The following is a 26,785-nucleotide window of genomic DNA, read 5'->3' as shown; positions in this document are numbered from 1 at the left end:
GGAGCAATGAAAAAAAAAAATCCCTTTTTTCTAACTATTCAAACTCTGTTAGTTTTGTATCCCTGTAGATCTACCACCCTTCCTTTTAGCAACTATCAAAATTGTCTTTCAATGGAGAACAATCTTCACTGAAAGATTAGGATAAGCAAAGCCAGGGCTTGCCCTGACTTTTTCACAGGTTTCCTGCATGACTCCATGTGAAGTCATGAACATACCTGTTCCACAGGAACCCCCTTTGTAAATAAAATAGCCACATGTTGCACACTGGGGTGGAGCAGGTCTATATTCACTTCTGACAAGTACACTGAAACTTTTTGAAAGTCATTAGACAATCATGAATCATTGCTTTGATACTTAAATACAAAACTTCCCAAGATGATCAGCTAACTATTTTGTAACAGTATTTGATAAACTCTGCTATCTGCATAGGTAAAAGGATCCTACAGCAGCTGGGCACCTCCCACAGTGCCCATTGTAGCAGTATGGCCGTACCTACCAACGCAAATAAAACCAAGTAGAAGTATTTACCACTCCTTGCTCTGCTCCTCCAACTCCAACTTTATAGCAGCCACATCTATCAAAGAGTCAACCCTCGTGCCTGCTACATACTTCAGTTTTCACAACCCAACTCCAGCTTTCCAGGGGAAAGTAAGTCCTACTGGGCAATATACAGCTAGCGATACCTTTTACATGCTCACAATAGAAACTATAAAAGATTTAGCCTAAGAGAATTCACCAAGCTTAAAGCAATGACTAAGCCTACACACACAGAGATGCAAGTATAATGAGAAATCAGGGCTGAATAGCATTGCTATATTCTGTTTTACAGGTAGGAGATCCATGTAAGCCTGTTAACACTAATTTCAAAATGTTAGATCATATACAATTGCAGGACTATAAGAAGTGTATAGTTCAGAACATTTGCTTGCAGTTGTGGAAGACTGGATATGTAAGTTATATGCATTTAGGACCTACAACACCCTAACCATCCTATGTGCCCTATAATACTAATTTAATACCCATAGGTTAAAAAGGCCAAGAAAATATATATATAATTTTTTTAAAAAGTTAAAACAAAGCACAAGAGCCAGCCAGGAAGCTCAAATGCATTATCGATGTCCCTAGCCCAAAGGAGAAATTAGGTATTCAGGATGCACTGTGAATACATTTACGTGCTATCAGAGAAGGCAGCATGTGCCATGACTGGCAATATGACTTGGGATAGAATTTCCTCCTAATGATAAATCTCACAATTAGTAAGCACTCAGGCAAAAAACACACCCACCAGCAACATGAGAAGTTTTTCAATATCACCAGTAACATAATCTCAACCTTGCCAAAGTCTTATCTTTGGCTGCAGTCTATAGAGATCATTTCAAGATGAGACACAAACCACAAAGAGTTCAATGGCGCAATAGGCAAGAGAGGCCTTTCCTGACATGGCAGGTGATCAGTGGAAACTCCAAAGCCTAAGATTAAAGGGAACCCAAACACAGTACAACTCAAACAGTATTTTTTCCATTTCCCTCAAAAGTAACACAGCTTTGAGGTATTTTTGAACAATTAACCTCATATCAGCAGAATATAAGGTTACATAAGCACAACTTCAGCTTTACCTATTCCATTTCCTTGCTAAATCCTTCAGTTCATCTTCTAGACATACAGTTAAGCACAACGTATCATCCCAAAAGTGGATTGAAGTCCTGCCTCTATGCCAGCTGAACTACAGTCCTCTCCCATTCTCCACTGATGGAATGATTCTTCATAGCAAGAAGCTTCTTTCATCATGTCCCCTCTAGGCTGAAACAGGCGCCACAACAATTTAACTTCTGCTTTCCTATAGGGAGAGCACCACATCCATGGTATAAGGAAGGCTGACTTACAGTGACTGGGTAGTCTCTCAGTGCCAACTATGAGGAATCCAAATCTCCTCCTCTTCTACAGCAGCGAATGTCTGAGCAACTCCATTAGGCAAGATGCGGCAAGCTCACATGAGTCTGGTGTTGGATCTGAAAAAAACAAACAAAAGAATCAGATGAGAAACAAAACTTCGTGCTGCATTGTCCTTCCATACCTGGGAAGCACAAGGGAGGCAAGGATTACAATATACGAATATCTGGAAAATTTTCTACCTTGGTTTGTTTTGTGGGTCATCACCCCCCCACCCCACAAAAAAGTTTCCCTAAAATAGAGCGTCTACAACTACATATCTTTCAGGAGAGGAAAAGGTATTAGAAGTTCAGGTTAGCAATGTTCTATATAACTAAGCAACTAAGTTTTAGTCTACTAACACGCTAACAGAGCGATGCATTTTGTAACAGAAATCTTTCTTGCCCCAAGGATCCGGAATTATGCACAACTATGTAACCCTACTGAGGGTGTAGGGAACTCAAACATCTTGTCAGCACAAAAAAAGAAAGAGGAATCCTGCATAGAAAGAGATGCCAGGGGGTACTACTCTGACAAACTCATATTGCTCTTCAGCTGTTGCTTTGAAGCAACCAATATGCAGTTCCGACATTTAGTCGAATGCTTTTTTTTTCCTGCAGACAATCCAATTTCACAGTTTTAGCAGCCTGCAGGACTTCTTTGTACAATATCAACACTACCAAAAAGAAATGGCTTATGACAAAATTTAACATGCGCAATTTGAGCTAAAAAGGATCAATAGTTTAGCCTCTATGTTCATAGACTATACGCTTCTTCATTCCAATTATTAGATTTGAATTTCTGTTGCACCAAGTCAGTTCCCATATCAGCTCGATAATAATCTTTCCAAAAGTCTGTAATCAACAGCAGATGAACCAGTGTCTGGGTACCACATATAATTTACTGTTCATGAAAACTAGCACATCATTAAGCTTCCTCCAGTGCTTTGAGGCTTTCCTGGTCTTTCTTCAATACCAATATGAGAAACATAGAATTGCTCAAGTGATTTGTACCCTAGATTCAAAACTGTTATTCATTGTGTAGTTCGTGCTTTTTCTTAAAATAATAGCTTTAGTAGTTATAATTTAACTTTTTTCTTAGTTATTATTTCTATACGCTGTCAATAGACCACAGAGCTTCATTTCAGTAACGGAACTAGATTCTTCTGAATTTCTTGAATGATTTACATTACTGGCCTTTATTTAGTAGTATTCTTAAAGCGTTAGCTTATTTTCCAAGTAAAAAGGAAATAATTTTTCCCATTTTCAACTGACTGAGTTGTGAGCAATACTTTTGCTTTCTATTATCAGCTGTCTACATTTAGTAACTCCTAATTTCATGTTTATACTCAATTCCTTGCTTCTTCTATTTGTTACATTCCTGAAAATGCCACCATCCACAGCTGGTTTGGAGTCTAAACATCTGTGATCTAATTTTAGGATGAGATTTTTTTAATGTATGAACTTGTGTATTTTTAATAAGAATCCAAATATCAAGCATGGAGGTTTTCAAAGCTAGAGCAAGAAAGAACACTTGATGTGTTAACTTTGATATTTTATATTAATCTAAGGTTCTTTCATTTGTGCTGCCTTTTAAGATTAGAGACCTAAAATAGCTACTAATGTAAGAGCCTATTGACATTTTTAGCCTGTAGGAGCATGCGGTGGGCAGACGCAGCTGAAATAATAACATATTTGAGTGATGAACCAGCTTTACAATTTTATTACTCAGACTTCCCCAAATCTATGGCTGGCGGTTTTCCCAGTAACTCAGAAATTAAGCTGTTCTACATTTAAAACTTCCAACTAATCATATACTAAAAACTTCTCAGGGCTAAGGCAACAAAATCACCTTATGATGAACCTTTGAAAAAAATATATAAAAATACCTAGATTTGAAAAATTGCCTTTCATTCTTTGTGTTATTTACGTGAACAATGTAAGAGAAATAGGAAAAAAAGTCATCTGAGATAGGTTAGAGACAATTACATTAGTTATCAGGAGTATATTACATACCACATTGAAATAGTAGGAATCCTAGAGGGACCTCAAAGTGAGGTGACAGATAAAAGGAAACAACCTAAGCATTCTCCCTCACTAGGTATACTAGGACATCAGCAGTTCTATGTAACTTCCAACACACATGATGAGTTAAAAAAAAAAAAAAAAAAAAAAAAACAAAAAACCCACACACAAAAGAACCACACAACCAAAACAAAACACAAAACACCATCCCAAAATTAAGAAAAATAACTGAACTTTTCAACATAGCCCACAAGGTCAGACCTTATGCAACAACTCCACAGACTGCACGACAGGAAAAGGGAGTTGTTATTTCCACCATTTCAATCTCAAAGCTTTTATTTAGAAAAGAGTTAACCAAAGCAATATCCACGATTTTCCACTTTATTGTGCAGCCCCCTGTGTAAGAGCTTGGCCTTGTTGTCACAATTGCAGAATTCATGAAATCCATGTCACCTAGGACAAGCCAAACGTAGGGGCTTTCACCTTGGATGATGTTTCTAAAGGTATCCAAAAAGTCAATCAGGGAGCTCAGGCTCATACCAAATGACTTAGTCACCCCATAAAACTAACTGATGCCTTTGTTGTTCCAAAAATCTTTCCATATTTTTGCACACACGGCAGGTCTTCCTCCTCCCAGAAGTGAAATTTTCCCCACAACTTGCTGGTCCAAAGAAGGTCCTGTGTTTCCCATTGCTTCTCAAACCACTGTGCTGCAGTGATCTAGTCTGATCAGTGAGCACAGGGATGCATCCATATATTTTTTCCTGAATATTTTGCAATACAGGTGTACACTTCCTAAAATCATCTGGGAAATACAGACCAGTATAACTGCACTGTTGATTGATTTACAACTTTTTTTATTTCACAGGCACAAAAAAAAAAAAGTAATCCACACTTGTACAGACATACTCATGAAAACACATTAGAAAAATCCTAGAGCTTGATACACTGGAATAGAAGGATAAATTGAACAATAAACATATCTCACAGTGGGTGACTACAGCTAATGTGAGCATCATAGAGGGATGCTCATTTAACGTAGAACAGAGAAAATTAATTATTTGGTACCTGAGGAAAAAAAAGAATGAGCATGCAATAATTAACCTTTTAATAACTCTACAATTCATTAAGCTGTTTTGTACTGTATTAGTCCCAAAGAAACTACACATTTCTAAGCATTGCTGGAATAGCCTACCAGGAGTGTAACAAAGACCTAAACTGGCAGTTGAGTGTAATTTGGTGTAAATCTGCAGCAAGCAAGAGAGGGCCCTTGGGGAGCAACCAGACAACTCTCTTCTCAAATTTAGCCATTTATTTCTGTGACAACTCCTCCTAAAACCAGTAGCAACACAACTACAGAGTAGAATGAGAGTGGGAAATTAATCTAGTTAATAACTAACCAGGAAAAAAGCCAGATTTGTAGCCACACCATTTGCTGAATCAGTTCACTGTATGAACATGCTGCCAGCATAACAGAGATGAGAAGAGCAAATCAGGCAGCCGCAGACAAGAGAGTAGATCAGAACTACCCCTTTTGGAAGCAACACAGAATTATACTGCTGTCCACTGAAAATGGAACTAGGAACAAAGCAACAGTGAACAGTAAGAAAGCAAGTGACTTGCCCAGAACATCCTGCAACAGACATGCCTTCTAAAACTCAGAGTTTGATGCACATGAGCAAAAGCTGGCAGTAATACCAAGTCTGACTGAAACCATTAAAACATTAAAAATCTTATAGTTTGCATGATGGATAAGCTAGTTACAAGTGCCATTATACAGTGCTAGCTTTAATTGCTCTAAACTAAATATAGCTTTCAGAATTTAATAGCTCCCCCACAGTTTTTCTGTCTTGCAAGAAGAGAAAAATCTTCCCATTAGAAAAAGCACACGGGCATACACGAGTTGCATGTTACCACAGAGAAGCAGGAAGCAAACTGTAAAGATGATTAAGTTAGAGTCTCCAACACTCATTCAGAACTATTTACAAGAGACCAATTGCTTTCCTATTGCACCGCTCTGGTTCCAGTTACAGCAGGTAACAGAAGCATGCATACCTGCTGCTGTTCAAACTAAGCCATTTCATTGCTTTATTAGCAGATTGTACTGAATCTTGCTCACCCTATGTTTCCAGTCGAGATGCTTCCTTTACCAGCAAGCTGCCCTGGTACCCACATGCTTCTTCCTGTGCCACCGAGCTAGGCACCACAGGGGAGGAAGAGGAGGAGTGAGTCTCCTGACCGACCCTTCCCTGCAGCCTTTGTACTGGCATGACATACACAAGCGGGTCCAAAATCTGCTACGGCAGCAGAGACTGCAGCACCCTCATAAAGGCATGGAACAAGTTCTCTCTTCTGCCTTCTTTTACCCAACAAGGATTTCAAAAAAAAAAATTAAGGAGTTCTACGTAGCAGGTTTCAGTTTCCCTCTCTGAGTTGATCACGGGTTTCAGGCAGAAAATTTGGCTGACAGCTAGAAGTGTGCTCTACAGATTCAGCATTTCTGTTCACCTTCATTTTAGAGGTCATTACTTAACTGAAGTGCTTGCAAGTTTTCTACAATTTAGGGAGTTAAATTTAAAAAAAAAAAAAAAGCCACTGCTGCAATGACAAGTCTTTCTACGTTCCCTCAGGCCATGACTGTGAACTCCTTTTCTTCCCACAGCCCAAAACAATCACCTGGCTTGTATCCTTTACCTATTCTCTCTCTGGTTTCATCCATCCTCTTCTCTCTTCTTTACTGAGCTGAACTCTTAGACATCAAAGAGTTCTGGTCTTCTTCATTCCTGTCTTTGGTGAGTGGGGAAAAGAAGAATAACACTACTTATGGAAGAAAAAGTATTTGTCAGACCATATGAATTACTGAATAACATTAGAGCTGAACTCCAGGTTTGCCCAGAGCTGTGCATGCACTGTAGGAGCACCAGTTGGAGGTCTGCCAGGAAGTACCTTCTACACTGAATAAGACCAAAGGTAGTATTGCCACAGCTTTTTCCGTCCTCTCACCTACCATTTCTGAAGTGCAGACCAGGTCGGATAAAACAGGTTAAAGGAACTATGTCTATTTGTTGCTTAAGAGAGATTTTTTTTTTAAAGCAAGCCTCCTGATGTGCACTGTTCTGCATGAGAATATCCATAGTCTACTGCTGGCTGAGCTGCCGCAGAACAGAAAGGCTCCCTACTGTCAATGCAGGCGTAGACAGACTTCATTTACCCACTTCTGATAAATCACAAAATCATAATACTCACCGCCATTAAGATTTTTCCTTCTGAAGTAACAAAGCAAAATGTGGATAAATAGCATAAAAAAAAAAAAAAACAAAGACAAATACTGGAAGCTCTTTGTATACCCGGTCTGTCACTCTTACAGAAAGCATTTTTACTTTAAAACTTTGCCATTCACAACAGCCTATTTAGAACAGACGAATGTTTAAAAAAAAAGTCCAAATACAACATACACAACATAATGCATCTACTATGGATAAACAGACTCTTAAAGCTATGTGTTAACTGTCATGAGTCAGAGCTGAGTGACCTAGAACTCCATGGGGCCCCTCCTAGTTGAGCTGTTCTGCTCTGAGGCAGACAGATACAGGCAGGGCAGGGCAACCCTCATCCTCTTCCCACATTTAAAACCATCATGTAAGGTGTGGAAAGTAGAGACATAACACACGCTGCCTTTTAAAAAATTAGTAGAAAAACCCACACAAGCATAAGGATGGAAAAACAGTGGAGATCAGCCAAAGCAACCACGGTATTAGTCTGGGAAAGTAAGCAAGCAGCTACGGTATCCTTACATGACTGTCCACTAAATCTGGATCTAGGGATTAGCAGGAGAGAAAAGATACTAGAAAAAGGTGATTTGTTTTCTTGTCACCAGTAATACCGGAGAGATTTTACTCTCCTCTCCAAAATTAGAATACCGATGTAAGTATAAACCCTTCTTCTTTTCCTCTTAGTGTCACATGTACACACAGAAACCCACAAAAAAAAAAAACCAACAAAACAACCAAGCCTCATCAGCCTCAGGTTAGGACAGCTGAGGCCTAAACGTTGACAAAACTTTCATGGAAGAATTAATTAAAAAGCAATTATATTAAAATAACACAATTCAGAGAAAAGATATACCATCCTCCAGGATCCACTAGAATAAATACATAATATCCTGCAGAAGCTGCAACCTATTCACAGTAAGTTTATTCAGAGAATTTTTCCCGCAGGAAAAAAAAAAAAAATAAATAGATGCGGCCAGTTATGATGCTACAAAGCCCAGAATCTATTTATTTATCAGATGCTTTTCTCTACATGTGGTGACCTGCAAAATTGCCTCAGCTGTAGCAATAGCTGCTGAAAAACTCCAGCAACAGGTACTACTATATCTGTGATTTCATGGGAAAAGTTATAAATATTTTCAGTTAAATAGATTCACTAAAATGCAATGAGGTTTTTTTAATGTTTATATATATATGTTTTAAAAAATATATAAATAAAGTTGCATTTAAGTGAATGCTTTCGCAGTCTCATCAAATGATTCATGTATGTCAGCCCTTCCCCTTCCTCCTTGCACTTTATGTATTTCCCTACTGATCTGAAGCTATATTATTTCTGGGTGTTCAAGGTTATTTAAGTTACAGTCACAGAATGGAATGGGGCAGGGCACAGGAAATATAAAGATCATTTATAAGGCAGGACTTCAAACAACTGATCCAGCTATATCTCAAGGGATTTGATAAACAGGCATTAAAATAACGAGGATAGAGAAAGATGGGTGAAACACTAGAGTATTCAGAGTCACTCAGCAGGACTCTCCTGCCGATGAGATCTCTCATTCATGAGACAAGGACACTGACCCTCTAGGACAAGGTGACACACCCAAGAAGGGATTTACAGATGAAAATGAGAAGTGAAAGTTGTTGGGCACCCACACAATCTCCCCATCTAACCTCACTGCACTAGCAAAGGAAAACGAGGATGTGGCCAAGAAGGACTCTTATCTCTGGCAGTTTGATAGAGGACTAAAAGTCCAAATACAGATGAGAACAGGGGTCAGGCAGACAAGTATTCTGCCCTGGTAAACAGGCCAGATAAAACATTGTGAAGTATTTGTGTACAAAAAAGCCTCAAACAAAACCAACCCAAACAAAAACCAACAAACAAACAAACCAGGCCTATACTACAAAACTGATGAACTTGAATTAAATACAAGACTAGATACCACAGGGATAGAGTCTTGGTGGCTAAAATACATATTGAAATGTGCACACTATTCAGAAAAGCCAGCAGAGGTAAAGGCGATACTTATCTAAACCACTTAGAACTGTGGTAGATTAAAATAACACAAACACACTGAACAGAATCCAATTGGGTCAAAAAAATAAAAAACAAACAACCCACTTTAAAAAAGGACAGTCCTGCTCAGAGTGCTGAGAGTCTGTGGTAGATTCCAAGAAAACAGCCTTGGTGCAGATTTATTTTATTAGAATGAAAAAATATCACAGTGAATTAGGCATTAAGGGAAATTAACTTCTTTGACTCAAGCAAGCAATAAGCAAAAGGAACTAGTTTAAGTAGTCAAGTAGACTGAGGAATTCAAACTCTCCAAAATTGATAATGCTGAGCTGCTGCTTCATTAGATGTGCAGAAACAAATCTAGAAATGCCTCATGGGATGCAGTGTGCAATAGACAACTTGCAAGACGAAACAGGCCTAACTAGATAAATAGCTTCCCCACACCTCCCGAAGAGGCAGGGAAAGAGTTGATTAATATACGAGGTGCAATTTCTCTGAAGTATGGGAATAAAATTAAAACTTAAAAAAATTATTTAAAGGTATTGAAAACAAAGTTATTCAACAACACACTGAAACTAAGTGAAGAAGTGAAAATTTCTTAGTAAAGAAACAAAGACAGGATGTCTACTATGAAACAGGCCTTGAAACTTTCACAATCAACATGGAATCAAGAGTAATAGCTTCCTGAGCATGAGTTGAGGAAATCAGATGATACTGCTACATATTTCTGAAAGAAAAGGCAGATTAAATTGTACACATAGTTGCAAATAAAACTTTCATGCATTCTCAAGTTATTGTGCCTATTTCACCTCTAACCAATATAAACATTTAAAAACCGTAATTGTCCTCCTCAGAGAGCATCTGTTGTTCATTTCAATGGCCAGTCCAGCTCAAACCACGACACATAATCTATACCTTTTAAGCAAACAAAAAAAACAGTTGGAGATACTCTATGATGGGCAGGAGAGCAAACAGAATACCTGCCTTAGAGTTGGAGGTGAGGGAAGAAAAGGGAAATCAGCACTACTACAATCAGTAACATGCAAGATTTCAGATTAAGTCAAAGAGTCATAAGGAAATACCAAGGTCAATGGTAACAGATTAACTTTAAAAAATAATAATAATTTAAAAAGACAAAAGAAATATGTAGATCTCATCTGAAGCTGTCAGCAGCTGCATAAAAAAATTGATAAAGCTGGCAATTACCTTATTTAGTAGAAGAGTTGCAAAGTGACTAAGTAACTGGCCACAGAAGATGACAAAAAAATGTCAGGCCTGACACTGATCATCAGAAGAGTTTGCCAAGAATTATCTTGCGGATAGTTTTATTTAACAGTCCTACTAGTGACAAAAGAATTGAGGTGTCTAATAAAAATTGCTGCTGACAAAAAGTATAGAGGCACCTCTGATGCACCAAACAACTAGAACACTAGGTGAGAGGAACCACATGAAGAGAAGCAGTGACAGGGAATGCAGTTCATCAGTCCTGAAGGCAAGGTCAGGACCCAAAGAGTAAGACAAGCAGAAGTTCTGCTATGACAGCTGGAAGTGACCAAGGAGGAGAAGGTACTTAAATGTATAAGTTGATTACACAGTCACTCCATCACCAGTTTGACGAAAGTCTGACAAGAGAAAAAGAGTTACCCTTGACATTTCCTACAGAGATATACAGGGAAGCATCAGAAAAAGCCATTGTGCAAGATACTGCCAGCATCTAATCTGGTCAGGAAACAAAAAATAGTACCTAAAATACACCTGAGATCAATGGAAGCTCATAAAAGGAAGACTGACGGCAGAATATTTTCCTGAAGTAAATACTGTGAGCATACCTAGTCAGCCACATAACAAGATTCTCTGCATCTCTTCAAGTCTAAATAGAAGAGTCCTGGCCTGACTGAGGGAACAGGAGAGTCCCCCTCAAGTGAACAAAGCAAAAAGTTAACCAGTTTACAAAGGCTCAGAAGAAATGCAGATGCTCATATAAAAACTGAGAGAAAATGTCAATTTTAGTCAGGTGTATAAACTGCTTATGGATACATTTAGCCAGAATCCTGGAGTAAAGTTTTAGTCAAAGCAGGGACATTTTGAAATTGTTAATGAGACACCTGGGGTCAAAGCTCTGACTATTTTAAGATGATGCCTGGTCACTTTACTAAAAGGAATATACGAATGTATTGACTGCAACAAATACATGACCATGAAGTCTTGTGATGTGTCAGTAGAGCCACTTTCAGCAAGGAAGCCTTTATATACCACTTACCAACGTTACTATTGCTGATTTAACCTGGGCTGCAAACTGACTTTGCCTTAATACTCTAAAGTTTCCATTAATAAAAAGAAATTATTTCAGTTTTACTCACTTATATGTATGTCTTTTGTCAACAAAGGTTTGGTGGGGTTTTTTTAAGGAATATTAATTTCAAAAAGTGGCAGATCAAGGAAACTGTATTTTTTAGAATTTATGTTTAGGCTACCAGACATATGTAGCTTTACTATATCAATTCTGATAACTAAATTTGTTGATATTTTCTCCTTGATTTGATGTCAAAACTTTGCATGCCCATGCCTTTCTGAAAGAGGATGACTGCAGTTTCCAGAGTTCTGGGACTCAGATACTCTAATATGCAGAAACAAGCATTTCAGAATCTCTGTGCAGGGAGGAATTGGAGGATCAGAACAATTTTCTTCAATTCCCTTCTTCAACATAACCAATCCAAGCACGAGTCTAGCCAATCTATGTCTTGAGATTTTTGTTTGTACTCCTACATTCCACAAAACATTCTTGCATGCAAATGTTTCGGTGGCATTCACAGACTGGGCAAAAACATTTCATAGGATGACTTGCCTGGATTTACTCAGAACACCCCCATTATTTTCCAAGAGTCAAAAAGAACCACAAGGAAGTTAAAAAGCAGTTTTGTCAGCCAGAAGTAGTGAGGATTAAAGTTATGTACAGTAATATGTAAAAAAACTGTTTTCCCATCCTTCATCCCTAGTTTTCTTACCAAATACCATCCTTTCTCTCAGCTGTAAATGCATTAGGGTAGGCTAATATAGAAGATATTATTTTATTGAAAAAATAATGCACGAGAGATGCACAGCCTACACCTTCTCTCTTAAGTCACCCATCACAAGGTGGATTAAGTGGCAATGCACTTGCAGACTGTTGATCAATGACATTAAGAATAAAAATCCCTCAAGAATTCAAGTTCTGCAAGATGCAAGGACTGTGAGACAGGCCACAGAGACAAAGACATTAATCTTCTTAATAGTCCGCAGACAAACATTTTTTTTTTTTAAGCTTAGAACATAAAATTCATTTAACAGCAAGGAAATATGATCTTTTTGCAGAAGGGCTCTGCAGAATTATAGCACTGCCTAGGTTGGAAGGGTCCTTTCAGATAATAGAGTTCAGCCATAGACCTAACACTGACAAAAACCACCATTAAACCGTATTGCTAAGCACCATGTCTACCCATCTTTTAAATACCTCCAGGGATAACTATTCCACCACTTCCCTGGGCAGGCTGTTCCAATGCTCGATAACCCTTTCTGTTAAAAATTTTTCCTAATATCTAATCTAAAGCTCCCCTGGTGCAACTTAAAGGCCATTTCCTCTTGTCCTATCACCTGTTACTTGGGAGAAGAAACCGACCCCCACCTCTCCACAACCTCCTTCCAGGTTGTAGAGAGCGATAAGGTCTCCCCTCAGACTCCTTTTCTCCAGGCTAAACAACCCCAGTTCCCTCAGCCACTGTTCATAAAGACTTGTTTTCCAGACCCCCCACCAACTTCGTTGCCCTTGTCTGGACACGCTCCAGGACCCCATTGTCTTTCTTGTAGTGAGGGGCCCAAAACTGAACACAGTATTCAAGGTGGGGCCTCACCAGTGCCAAGTACAGGGGGACCATCACTTCCCTAGTCCTACTCACCACGCTGTTCCTGATACAGGCCAGGATGCTGTTGGCCGCCTTGGCCACCTGGGCACACTGCTGGCTCATATTCAGCCGGCAGTCCACCAACACCCCCAGGCCCTTTTTCTGCCAGGCAGCTCTCCAGCCACTCTTCCTTGAGCCTGTAGCCAGAAAACCAGAAGAAAACAACTCTCATATGGTTCTGAGAAAGCCAGAAGCAAACAACTCTCATCCTGCACTGAAGAGAGGGTGCATTTATGCTAACCATGCATTCTAGTCATAATAAAGTAAATAATGCAAGCTCATTTGTCAAGGAACGCTTGGCAGTTCAATGTGAACTGTCAACTGTCATTATGTCTGGATTATCAAGACCAAAATGGCATCCACAGTTAGGAAAATGTGGATGTTTTCAAATGCTCAGAAACCAAGCCTCTTCAAGTAGGAAGCAGTCACCACCACAGACAAGCCCCACAAATGTTTGCCAAAGCAAGAACACTCAGTCACTTGATGATACTGAGATACAGCCACTGTTCTACCACTAAATTACTGTGAATTACTTTTTAAAAATAGAGGTGGCTGACAATACAGCTAGAAATAAATGGGAAGTTGCATCTTCCCTGCTCAGCTTATCAAACTAATCAACTAGGACTAAAAGCAGATTATTAAAGCCTGCCTGATGAAAACAATGACCTTGTATGCATTTAACAATACTTAATGGTCTCCCATTACTTGAAGTTTTATCTTTTAAATTGTAAGGTTAACACCAGTAAGGGATCTTCAGTGCACCAGCAATTGCATGCATATGACATGGCAGAAAAAAGTGACCTTATATCCTTAAGTGTTCCTGCAATAAAGGAAAAAAAAAAAAAACCCATATATTTTACAAGTCACCCAAATCAAATGCTCCATTTTGTGAAAGCAATTTTTTTTTAAAAAATGTATGCAAACAAACAATAAGTATCATCTGTGGAAGTGACATCCTGGCAACGGCTCTGCTGTTGATTTTCAAGTGAAAGTGTTGATTCTGTTGAACCTCCAAAAGTACAGTACAATATAGTATTATACATAGGAAAATAAGCTATAAAATAAAGAGTGAAGCCTAAAATACAGCTATCCTGTGGAAAATTCTAATACTTTATCTCTGAATCTGAAATTAAGTTCCATATTTATTCAGCAAATTGAATGAAACAATGATTTCAGCAGTGCATTTTTATTCATATTCTAAGAAATAGGATGTTAAAAAGCTTGTTTCAAAAAAACAAACTGGATATCAGCTAAAAGGCTAAGTACTTTATTTATTCACGACAGCAGTTCCCTACCTGAGTAAGTTCTCCTTTCTCAACAATTTGAGATTCTCTGAGCACTGGGAGATATTTAATAAGTGAGTCTTAGTTTTATAAAGTTTATACAGTTACAATATCGAGTGCTTCTGGTTTTAATGTCTTGCAGATGATACAAGTGCATTTGAATGGCAGTAACAAATCCGCAAGTGAACTCAATCACTATTTTTTTATTATTATTTTTAAACAACAGGAAAGAATGAATGGGGTTTATACTTCCTGAATTTCAGCAGCTGTGGCAGTAGTGTAAGAGCTTTGAATTGTTACTTCCTAGCTAGGTCACTCAGTTAAAAAATTTCACTACCATTCAGTTAAGGAAGACAAGAATCAATCATAATACTTTGGCGCAATATCTTGCTCAACACCCAAACTTGAAATTTCATTTCCCTTTAGATCTGTTTTTTTGGACAGAAGGTTAAAAATAACATGTCAAAACAGTCCCTCATACCCAGCCCAGGAATGTAAACCCAGCTGGGCTCCTGCTCAGCCTAGCAGCGGTACAGATACCACAGTGTTACGCAAATGTGGGTCCACCATACATCTTAACTGTCTATCATATTATTCAGTAAATAATACACGTTGATGCTAGTAAGGGTACACCTACTGAATTAACTTCTTAAAACACAGTAGCTTTCTTGCTAAGACACAACAAAGTCCTGTAGACCAATACCTAAATTATTTTCCTTCCATTGTTCAACTTTAAGCAGAAAACAAATAAGAAATACCAACTCTTCCAACATGGTTGTTACTAGAGTTCAACAACTGGACTAGATTTAGCCTGGAACTAGATTCTCCTCTTCATACACAAATTGCTTGTTATCTGACCTTAGTATCAGCAAATTTGCAAACCCTATGAGTTCTAATTCTTTTCTATTTCTAGAAGTCAAGTTCTGCCACACAGACACCATGAATCCTCCATGAGAAGCCTATTACAACAATGGTTATGCTCTTCTGTACGAAAGATGACCTGTATCCCAACTAATAGGTTGTTTATTGACTAAGTTAAGGCCCAGGCAAGACTGGAAAAGAACACCAGGATTCTGACTGGCTTTTCTAGAATCATTTCTAGATCTGAGTTTGAAGAACAGAGTTGCACTACACTAAACTTCAACATACACTAGTACAATTATCACAGAATGGTTGAGGTTGGAAGGGATCTCTGGAGGTCATCTGGTCCATTCCTCCCTGCTCAAGCAGGGCCACCTGGTGCTGGTTGCCCAGGACCACATTCAAACAACTTTTGAGTATCTCCAAGGAGGGAGACTCCTCAACATCTCTGGGTAACCTGTGCCACTGCTCAATCACACTCACAGTGAATACTTCCTGATGTTCAGAGGGAACCTCCTGTATTCCAGTGCCCACTGCCTCTGGTCCTGTCCTGCTGCATATCTTAACAAGTGACAAACCCATTATCAGAACATTATCTTTTAAGGAAACTAAGCATGGGTGTTCTGAGTGTATCAACTAACACTATTTAACAGTAACAGCAAGTAAGATGCAGTTCTGAGAAGTTTCCAGGACATGACAGTACCAGGGTAGACCACAGATCCCTACTAATCCCTCTTACTTACTAGCAAAAAAAAGTTAGGGAGAAATCTTATCTTCAGGCATAGTCTTAATAACAACTTTTGCTTATTATTTTTTTTGTTTCTTTGTTCCATTATCACTTGTTTAAAAAGCAAATACCTGCAATTTTTCAGCAATAATGCCATCTCCAAATAGCCTGATGCAGGCTGCTTCTTTTGAGGTGGCAAACTCATTGCTAAAAAAAAATAATGGACTAGCATGTTCTTAGAGCATCTACTACTTAAACAGCTGTGTAGTTCCCAAGAACTGAGAGGTCACGTGCCACTGAGCTGCACAGATGCATCCAACTGCAGGGGTAAAACCCCACACAGTTCCCAAATAGTAGAAAGGTATCTCTCGGCCAGTACCAGCCTGCCCGCCTTTGACAAGCAGCAAGGTATCAGGGAGGAAACCTAAGAAAACCACCACAAAAACTCCTACCACAGTCATCTTCACAACTAGCAAAGACTCAGTAGCCCACATCCTTTGGTGTTAGCTTCATCAGCTCCCCAGTATGCAGACAGGAATCACCAGCATGTCTTCGGGATCCCCATTGCTACTGACGTTTTACACTTCATTATTTTAAAGCCCTCAAGCAGTACCGCTGAAGATCAACAGACAGTCACCGTGTCTTTTTTTAAGGTATCTGAGACAGTTAGTAACTGAATCACATTCATAGCGAAACTTCCTCCCTCCTCCTCCCCCCCTACATTATAAGTTGCGCTTACATTCACAGTTTATGCTGTCAAAGCTTTGTCTCAAGCAAGGGATATAGAAAGAAAGGACAGAACTATTCACTCTCCTTCAGAATACAGTATTTTATAAGGCTATTAAACAAGCTCCTTTTTCTAGCAATACAGTTGCAGCCAGCATAGTCCCAGGTGCCAGTATGAGCAAGGCGCGTTCTATAGCATGTTCAGGGGAGATACTTCTATTATGCCTCACAGCCTGAGGCGGCAGCAGAACCCTTTTGACAATAAAACTTATCACGGCTGGTTTCAAAGCCATCTGTTGCAACTGCAGACAGGACAGCAAAAGTTCTGTAAAAATAAGAATTGTACACTTCACATTTCACTTGGGGAACTAAGAGCATGAAGAAACTCTCTCTATCCCTCCTCAAGGCTATTTTTCTAGACACACTGACAAAGCAATTATCTTGGTGAAGAGGGAGACATTGCAAAAATTTTTTATTGTTTTTATATATTTTTTTTTTTTTTTTTTTTTAACATGAGTGGTTGGTGAGATGGAAGAAAGTAGCGCCAGAGACCTACATCCTACTGTGCACATGTGAAAACTTCAAGGGCAGGACTTAACCTTGTGTAACAAGCAGAATTAACAGTGACACAGATGGGCTTGTGCACAGAGAAGGATAAAGTCTCCTGCACACACGGTTCTTTTTGTGATTGACAAGCTGTTCAGAAATTGTTTCTTCTGTGGTTTCAGCTACTCTCCTGGCAAAAACAAGTAAACACGTAAGGCAAATGGAGCATATCCACGCAGTTGTTCTTTATCAGAACCATTAAGACCAGGAGCTTCATTTAATTTCACCAGCAACTATATAAAAGTGGAACAGACTAAAACCAGAACAGTAACAATGTATTTGCTGTGACTAGGAAAAGCCTCCAGAATCACAAGAAGTAGCGGCGTAAGTCAGATCAGAGAGGGGCGACCTAAAAGTGACCTAAGTGATCGCCACAACAGATAAGAAATGACACTTGTGACAGTAGAGACTCTGCTGTATCATCACAAGCAGTAATAACAGAATTGGCAGAAATTAAGATGAGGGAAGAGTACAACTATATTCAGCCAGGGGAACGTTTCAGACTTCTACTCTTTGAAAACACTCATCAGAGGATACACTGAATGGACAGAAAGCCTAATGCTTCATGTTTTTCTAATGGCAACAAAAAGTCATTACTGAGATCCAACAGGTATCATTACCACAAACACAGAATAATTATAAACACTGATACAAACAAGGATTAGTTTCTCACCTTTGCTATTTTGTAATGTTACCATCTTCATTCTAAGAATAGCAGTTAAATACGAGTGCTGCATGACAACTGCAGCACCACATACTACCGTGTTTTTGCTGTGGCGGTTTTTTAAATTTCAGCTCAAACAACATGCAGGCAGAATCTGAAGCTATCACATCAAAATAAAAATCTCCTTAATTCCCAATTCATGCACTACATTGGAAGGCAGAGGAAAGGGAGCTGTGTTTGCACACCCATGTTAATAAAAGTGCCAAAGAAAACGTCCAGAAGGAAGTAATTAAGTGTTGACATGGTAGCAGCTGTGTTTGCCAATCTAAATATGATTCAGCCATCAAAACCTCACAACTTAAAGACTAAAGAGGGAATCTTCAGTTCAAGTACTTGTAATTTAACAACTGGACTTTAAAGTGAGAAATCTAGAAACACAGATACACATGCACCTCTTGATCAAACAAGGAATGCAGAGCTCAGATATTATGCTATTCAATGACTGCAAAGGAAGGATTTTTTAAATTCAGTCTAAACTGTTACAAAATTGAAAAACAATGCACAGAGGCACATAAAGAATCATATCTACAGCCTTCCTTCTGTGACTTACCAGATGCTATTAGGCAGCCACTGCCTTTATATCAGGTTGTCTTACAGACAGATATACGATTAGTAAGTTTGGAGATCCCTCCAAGAGCTAGAAACCCATAGCAATTTTCAGTGCACTACTTCAGCTTAAGGTTTAGAGGTCAGTGAAAGTCAGTTCTCAATCTTACTCCTCTCTCCTTTTGCACATAACAGGGATTCCTGTCAAATCATGCTTATAAGTACTTATTTTCCACAGAAAAAGGTTCGAGAGCTGTGTCTAGAACAGCCTTCATCCAAGGACTGTGAAGCACGAGCGAACAGGCATTGCAAAAATTGCTTAACACCTTCCACATCAAAAGCGGCTCAACTCTGTTTCTTTACTTTCGTGGTTAGCATCATGGAGCGCCCAGGCACTGAAATAGGATTAAGCGCTGTCGTGCTTACTGCTATGTACTAACACGTGACTTCTACCCTAAGGAACTTGCACTGAGTCAGGGCTGTTCTGGCACACCAGACAGGCAGGGCAGCAGAGGCTGAGCTGACGGAACACGTTTCTCAGTCTCAGATGGCACTTCTTAGAGTGCTCTCACCACTTTTACTAGCAAGGCAGGTACGCGAATTCATATTAATAAATAAATAAATAACTCCGATCATTTAACAATTATCTCAGTTGGGACACCTGACTATAGAAAATCAGACAGAATTTGTGCAAGCTTTCTGTTTTCTTCCTCCGCTGAGACTGCCCTTAACTTTTTTTTTCTAGTATTTCAAGCAACTTGCAACAACATTCCATGAGTTCCATGTTGACAGAGCTCCAAAACCACTACTCCAACACTGTGTTGATTCACGTCATAACTTCATATATAATAGAATCTGCTATTTCTGAACATACACACTACATGAAAGTCACAAGCAGCTTCAAGAACTTTGCATGAGCAACAAGCTAAAACAGATTGAAAGGAGGAGTAGTTACGGATATCCTGCCTCCCAGGATCAGACCCACAGCCCTGCTTTTCTTAGCTATTATGTTTCCAGCTTTACCCAGATTGTCATATTCATTAGCATCAACACCCACATCGCTCATGCCTGAAGGCAGACAGCAAACTTCAGTCTAAGGTAATTAGAAATTAACATCGAGGAGATATACTTTATGTTAGCAGAATAAGGACAAGCACCCACAATGGGGCAGAAGGTTACATACACAAAACCTCTTTGTCCTTCAGATAAATGAGGAGCTAAAGCAGTGAAACATGTACTTCCAGGCACAACATTCAAGGATTTACATACTTGTACCACAAGTGACAGCTGCGGGAGACTAAAAACAAAGTCTGTCCCCCAGAGTATACTGCTTGAACACAACCACAAAGGCAGAAGACCAACATGAAAATCCAGCATTTCGAAGAGCAGAGCTGTGTAAGTTTGGTAACAGAAACACATTAGACCCAGTCTGGAGAGTTGTTTGTCAGATCTCACAAGAAGTGCATCCTATTATTGGAAACTTGATACAGAAAAAGGCAATTAGATTCTCCTAGAAGTTTCACTGGCTTCCTTCATAGTGCTGTATCACAGTAGCCCCAAGCCTTTACCAGCAAAGCTTCACACCTTTGGTGAATCAAATCTCAACATAACTGAAATCAGCTGAGAAGTTTCTACTGACTTCAATAAGATCAAAATATGCTGATACAAACACCACGCTTCTTCCGACGTGTAGAAGTACCCCATGACTGCACAGTCCCACACTCATTTTGCTGCCTAGTTCATCACTGCATTTTTTTGAAATGCATATTACAGCAAATCAAGTTTAAGCCTAAAATATATTAGCTACAAAATGAGAAAAGCCTTCCTATTGAAAACATAATTAATATATAAATTGGCAAGAGCACTGTTTGTAGCAACTGAAAATTCAGCTTATTAGAAACCATAAGATCTCAGACTGCCAGAATGCCCTATTCCACTCTACCTTCTACAGAGCATGTAAAAAACCCTACAGAATGCAACAAATGAAGGAAAGCTTGTTAGACTGACATACATATATTTATAATGGATGTGGTTTGAACGAGACCCAATTCTGTATAATGACATACACACAGCTACCAAAAAAACCAAATAAGGATTTGTATAAAACCCAGTATACTTACGTTTGCAAAAGTGAATGAGCTAGCCACACATGCAGTGTTGCAGTAAGCAAACTCCAGCTGAGTCTCACCATCATTTCCTGTCCCTGGTGAACATGCCAGTAATTTCAGCCCAACCACAACTGTTCAGCACACACACGTGCACAGTCATACACAGAGAGCATCTCCAATCCCTAAAATTCCCCTCCCACCTTTCCTGCAGGCAAACCCACATATTATACACGATGATAAGAGAGGACATAAATGGGGCCGAAATACAGGGTGTGGGGAGGGGGATATCAGAGTAAAGAAAAAGAGAATAAGGAACTGTAAACATTATTGTTTTGTCAATGGACTAGAAGCCACATAGAGAATATTTAGCTTAGTCTATTGGAGTACAGACTAGGGAAGATTACTTCAGATATTATTTTAAACATTTTCAATAATAAAACCAAAGCTCATTAAAATTAAGACTGTTGTTACCCAGGGCTTTACAGAAAACGTCCATGAAAACACCTGCTTTAAATACCCAAACCAGACTTACAAGCTCTGTTGAAATTAAGTAGAGTGAAACATTCTGAACTCTATGATTAATTGATGAAAGTCAAGGGATGAAGCAAAAGCCAACTGTTCCCTCTGTCCCTTCTCGAGACAGCAGAGAAGGAAGAACACTGTCACCATCATTAGAGGCCTAGGACAAAAACATAAGGCAGACAAATTGCCTTACAAGGAAGAAGAAAATTTATTAGATGCCCTTTTCTCTAGCCATTCCAGATAGCCTCCTAGTAAAAATAAATCAGCGTCGGTAAAGAGTACTTCACTGTCAGCAAACTGTACCAAAATTATCGAGTAATGGAGCATTTAAATGCTCATATTGCCTAATTTGTCCTCAAGTGGAAATTAATCAACCTGGAAACTGAAGAGGCTGGACTTAATTAACCTATTTTCTTAAAGATGTGGGAAATAATGGTGGCATTTTTTATTTTACAGGAGCACAGAGAACGGCAGCTTTGGTGAAGCGACAGCTTTGCAAACACGCCCAAAATTTCTGAAGTTACATGTAGCAGCCGGCCGGCTGCCAGCTCGGTTGCCCAGAGCAGGCAGGAGACTTGCCCCTGCCCGCTGCCTCCCGGGAACGCCGCCTCGCCGCCCGGGAGCCGCTCGGGAACCGGCTGCCCGCTGTATCACGGCTCATCTGCAATTCCCTCCGTCTCGGTGCCACCGGCAGCGAGATAAAGGACGAGCAGCCCTCAGCGGCACTCTCCCGAAGCAGGAAAAGGTGTTTTAAGTTGGCTGCCGCTCCGGAGCGGACGTGGGGGCTGTAACAGCGGGGCCGGGGACAACCGAGAGCCGCGGGGGGTGATCGGAGAGGGGGCTCGACGGGGCTGAGGCGCTGCTCCGGCGGCAGCAGCCGCCCGCCCACCGCCGGCCAGCGGCCCCCGGGGGGCTCCCGCTGCAAGCCGGACCACAATGGTGCATTTTATATGGTAAAAAGCCACTTTTCTGGCGTGACGAGTTCGCCGGAGGGCGCCACTCTGCCTTGCCCGAGCCGCCCCGCAGACCACCAGGAACGTCGCCGCGCCTCAGGAAAGGGGGCTGCAACCGCCCCCCACCCACGGGCTACGCCCCGCCCCGCCGCCCCTTCCCTACGGCGCGGCGGTGAAGCGGCCCCGCGGCCCGCCAGCCCAGCCCGGACACCCACCTGAGCTGCTCACCTGCCGCCAGCCGAGCTACCGCCCGCCGGGCGCCCCCGCCATGGCACCCCGGGCGGCGGCGCCCCACAGACAGCAAGAAGGAGGGAGGAAGAAGCCGGGCGGGAGCGACAACCGCAACCATAAAGAGCCGCTCTACCTGCGCCGAGGAGTGGGCGGAGGCGCACGGAGCAGCACCTCCGCTCCCGCCGAGCTCCTGGGGACCGTCCAGGAGAGGGACTGTGGGCGGGACCGTCGCGCTTGATTGACAGCCACCCTGGCCAACGGGAAGCGCCCGTTTCCTCCCCCCACGTGCTAAGGAGGCGTTATTGCCGCCATCCCCCCCGGCCGTTGAGGCGGGGTGTTTCCATGACGTCACGGGTGGTGGCCAGGTGGGGAGCGGTCCCTGAGGGGACGCGGGGACGGGAGCCGCGGGCTAAGCCGGGGCTGAGCCCGGCAGCCGGCCTTCAGCAGCTGGGGCAGGGCGAGGGGGTGCCTCAGGGGGAGGCGCGGAGCTGATCCTTCGGAGCCGGAGGACTGATGGCTGCCTCGGTCGCCCCGCCCCGTCCCCCCAGGGGGGCGCCGACGGAGAGGGCCCGGCAGGGACCCGCCACCCCCACAGCGGCCTGAGGGGATCAACGCCTCCCCGCCCCCGGCCTTGGTCCTCCGGTGGGAGAGACCCGCGCCGTCCTAAAAGTAACGTGTGCCTCATTTAAAAGCAAACAACTTGAATGACTAATTAGACCCACGCCGTGAGAAGCGCTCTGGACTGCTTCCACGAACCCTTTAATGTGTGCGCCAGACCCTTCCGAAATTCTTCCTGCTCGGGATGTGACCTGGCACAGGATTTCCAAAGTGCGATTTAATCCACGCTTTAGAGAGAAGGAGGGGGGCGGGAAGAACCCCCCCGATTTCCCCACTCAGCCTCATGTGCCCAAAACTGATCAGCTGCTTTTCAATTCCATTCAGAACTTGGTGCTTTTGTTCAGCTGGAGTGATTATGGGAAACAGAAATTATTTTCTTCATTCATGGCATTCATACTGCATTAGAAGTATTATTAGAAGAGCAGTATTATTAGAAGAGCAGAAGCACTTGGAAAAGCAAGCTAAAGTGACATCCGAAAAGGTAGGAAGGGTATTCATGGATAGGGACCTGTGGTAGCATAACCTGGGAGTAGTGCTTTGGACTTTGAATGAAATCTTGTAAGGGTGTGAGAGACACCTTTATTAAGAACACTATCCAGCAGGGGCTTCCGAAACCATAGACACCAAAACAACCCAAACACCTTGAATCCTGCTTTCAGAGATGGCCTATGTGCTTCTGCAGCAGAGAGGGTGCCTGCTGTTGTTGCTGCTGACTGGAGCCATTCAGCCTGATGATAGTTTAAGGAGATGCTGCCTCCACAATGCAAACCCAAGCAATGATGGTTTTGGTCAGCGTCAAGCAACAAAATCAATTGAAAATCAACAGAAGCAATTTTAATTTTGATTATATTGTTTAACATAACTTCAAGTTGCTACTGTGTGGGAATTCAGGCATTACCAGAGGGTATTTATCAGCTTGCAAACAACTGGAGTTTAATAATAGTATATAGCAATTCCTTGGGTTTCAGGTGTTATAGAAGTTTGGTTTTATAAATGCGAGTTTTATGACAAAATTAGCACTGCCCTTTTAAAGAGCACAATTGTTGAACTAAAGGGACCAAATAAGCTGCAGCAGAAAGTCGGTTAAGGAAAATTAGGCAACTGGAATACGTGGATAGTACACCTTTCTAGTGATTACATGATATAATAACGTACTTTTAGGTAACAGCATGTTTCCTATGCATGTACAGCCTGTTCCAGCTCCCACTGAAACCAAACTCAGACCACCTCTTGATTTAGAAAGGAACTGGGTGGCTCCCTGAGGATGTGCAGTCTCCAGGCCATGCAATGAAAAGGAAAAGAACAAAACAAAAATAAAATTCTCTTCCAGTCCAAGATCTCCATCTTGAGTCCTACCATATTGCAGTATTTGAGGTTCCTGAAATATTTAGGACATTTACTGTTCCTGTGCTCATCACAGCTAAAAACATGGACAGAGCACATCTCTGGGCTGTATTAAACTGTTTCACTGGAGTTACATCTGGAAGGAGTTTGCTCTTCCTGTGGATTTAAGGCTTAGTTTCCTTTCCTTTTGTTCTGCCCTTCTGTTGAACAGAAACAATGAAGAAAATATTGGAGTGCTCTCTTTTCCTGCGCTAAAGAAACTTCTAATGAATTAATAGGCAGCCCTTTGAGAATAAGATCATTCTTTCTGTTAGAAAATCAACACACAGAAATCGTGACAGTCTGTTAACTGAGGTGGCAAAATACAAGATGGTTGTATACATCAGGGGAAATATATAGCCAGAATATAGATTGCTATTTTTCGTTCTTTATAGGTCCATCAACACAAACCCATCCGGTTTATAATAGCAAAAGGAAGGTGGTTAGGGTGTTCCTCAGCACCATGCACTTAACCTTCGATTTATCCTTGCTCTTTGGTTTTTCTGTTCTGATTGATGGAACCTCATGACACTGTAATCTTTCCAGAGCTATTAAGAAGAGGAACTCCATTCTGCATAATCCAACAGGTATTTTTTTTTTAATTCAGTTTCCCTTTGGTGTAATATAATTCAGAATTAAATTACATGGCCTGAATTAAAACTCTGCCACTATGTGTGTCCTTTTTGCTTGCTCTTTCTTGTGGTTTTGTAGACTATTCACAATGTTTTCAGTGGTGTAATGAAAGGGATTGTCATTTGATTTCCAGCCTTTTTTTTTTTTAATTATGAGGTGAAAATAATTACTGCATCTCTATTGAACTCCAAGACATGCAATGATGTTTCATGTTTAAGCAATCTTAGTCTTGTGATGGTGAACAAGCTTTCATACCATGTGTATGGACCAGACAGAGAAAGGCTCATTGTGAGATACAAGTAAAGTCCTGTAGTTTGTCCTGAACAACTAAGACAAAAAAAGACTTGTGAAGAACTGCTACATTCACAGCAGAGCAATATATTTATCAGTATCCTTGTGGCCGAGAAGGTATGAACAGCAGCAGAGCTGTATACATTGCAGTTATTGGATTAATCTGTCTTTTCTGATGACTATGCACATATATCTTCAGTCCTGAGCAGCAGTTATCTGTCTTGAAATTCAGCAACGTCTTCCCTTGTGCACCAAAATAAATCCGTCCTTGGTAGCTGTCCTTTTTCCACCAGCCCTCCCCATCTTGTCATTTCTGTCCTTATGCCAGTACCTTTTATTTTATTCTCAATTACCTCTGAGAAGCCTTCTATCCCATTGACGATGCTTTGGCAAATGCTGCTGTTGTCCTGTTGCATTTATAGGCTGGTATTATGTAAGCTACTGTCACTACCTTTCCTGTGTCTTTCTTGCTCATATTTCTAAATTCTTGCCTATCTCCCTAATCTACCCAGGCCTCTTTTCACATGACTGTAGTCACTGGGCCTTCTTCCATGGCTTGTCTGGCTTCCAGCTGGAATTAGCCTTGTTAAATTCCCTTTGGAGCCCTTCTGAATACCTCAGAGGTACCTGATGCTGTAATGCCCATGTGACAGCGTCTCATATGTGTTGCAAAACTCATTAATTTTTGCAAATACTTTTATCAGTCTCAGTTTTGCCCTTCATTTTTATGGTGATCAGAGCTCTACAGCTGTGGGGGAAAGCAGAGCTGCTGTCACAGCAACATTACAAACTGGCTAACTGGCTGCAGTTTACTCATCCAGATGAGGGCAGAGAGAGCAGGAAGTCTTATTTTTTTCCATGTTGGCAAAGCAGATGTGCGGCCAGAAGTTATAAATACTGAAAAGGAATGAATATCCACGAGCTTAGCACTCAGCAAGGACTTGCCCCTGTGGACTGTACCACAGTAAAGAAAGTAAGCAGATGTTTCTTTCCCTATACCCAAATTGCTCTTCAAGAGAGTCCCTGTGCCAAATAGTCAAATGAAGTTTGCTCTGGCCCAAGACTTAAAAAGCTGGAGTAGGATGAACCGGACAGCAATCATTAATAAGATGCACAGATTTACTGTGGCTGCCATGACCATGATAGTGTATACACTGCTGGGTAACACGATACATGATAGCTTTACAGCCTCTTTCCACACCACTGCTGATCCATCCCACCCACCAAAAAAATAGAGAAGGCATGCAACCTAAGTTCTTCAAAAAAACCCAAAAAGCCAAAACTGCAGACTCTGGAAAACCCCGTCTTTTGTGTGTGTGTGTGTTTGTGAAGCACCTGCCACAATAGGATCTGTGGATTTGGAAAGAGCTGAATTCCAAGTCGTGACATTCATCAC

At 41.0% G+C, this 26,785-nt stretch overlaps 1 protein-coding gene across 5 annotated transcripts in view; it reads right to left on the bottom strand.

Moving 5' to 3' along the window:
- The window catches only part of OSBPL3 (oxysterol binding protein like 3), a 93,815-nt gene extending 71,158 nt beyond the window's left edge, over positions 1-22,657 (bottom strand). For 2 of the 5 annotated variants that reach the window (XM_054192242.1, XM_054192246.1), the window contains exons 1-2: positions 22,449-22,657; positions 1,884-2,009 (exon numbers count right to left, since the gene is read on the bottom strand). The gene's annotated coding sequence lies outside the window, so the exon portion shown is untranslated. Of the gene's footprint in view, positions 1-1,883; positions 2,010-6,647; positions 6,718-22,448 lie in introns of those variants that run through there. The other 3 variants (XM_054192243.1, XM_054192244.1, XM_054192245.1) reach the window with 3 other exon arrangements.
- Positions 22,658-26,785: the final 4,128 nt, after the last annotated feature.

Source organism: Rissa tridactyla, chromosome 2 (assembly GCF_028500815.1).
Source record: "Rissa tridactyla isolate bRisTri1 chromosome 2, bRisTri1.patW.cur.20221130, whole genome shotgun sequence".
In the NCBI taxonomy this organism is placed as follows: Eukaryota; Metazoa; Chordata; class Aves; order Charadriiformes; family Laridae; genus Rissa; species Rissa tridactyla.
This window is presented reverse-complemented; position numbering and strand designations above follow the sequence as displayed.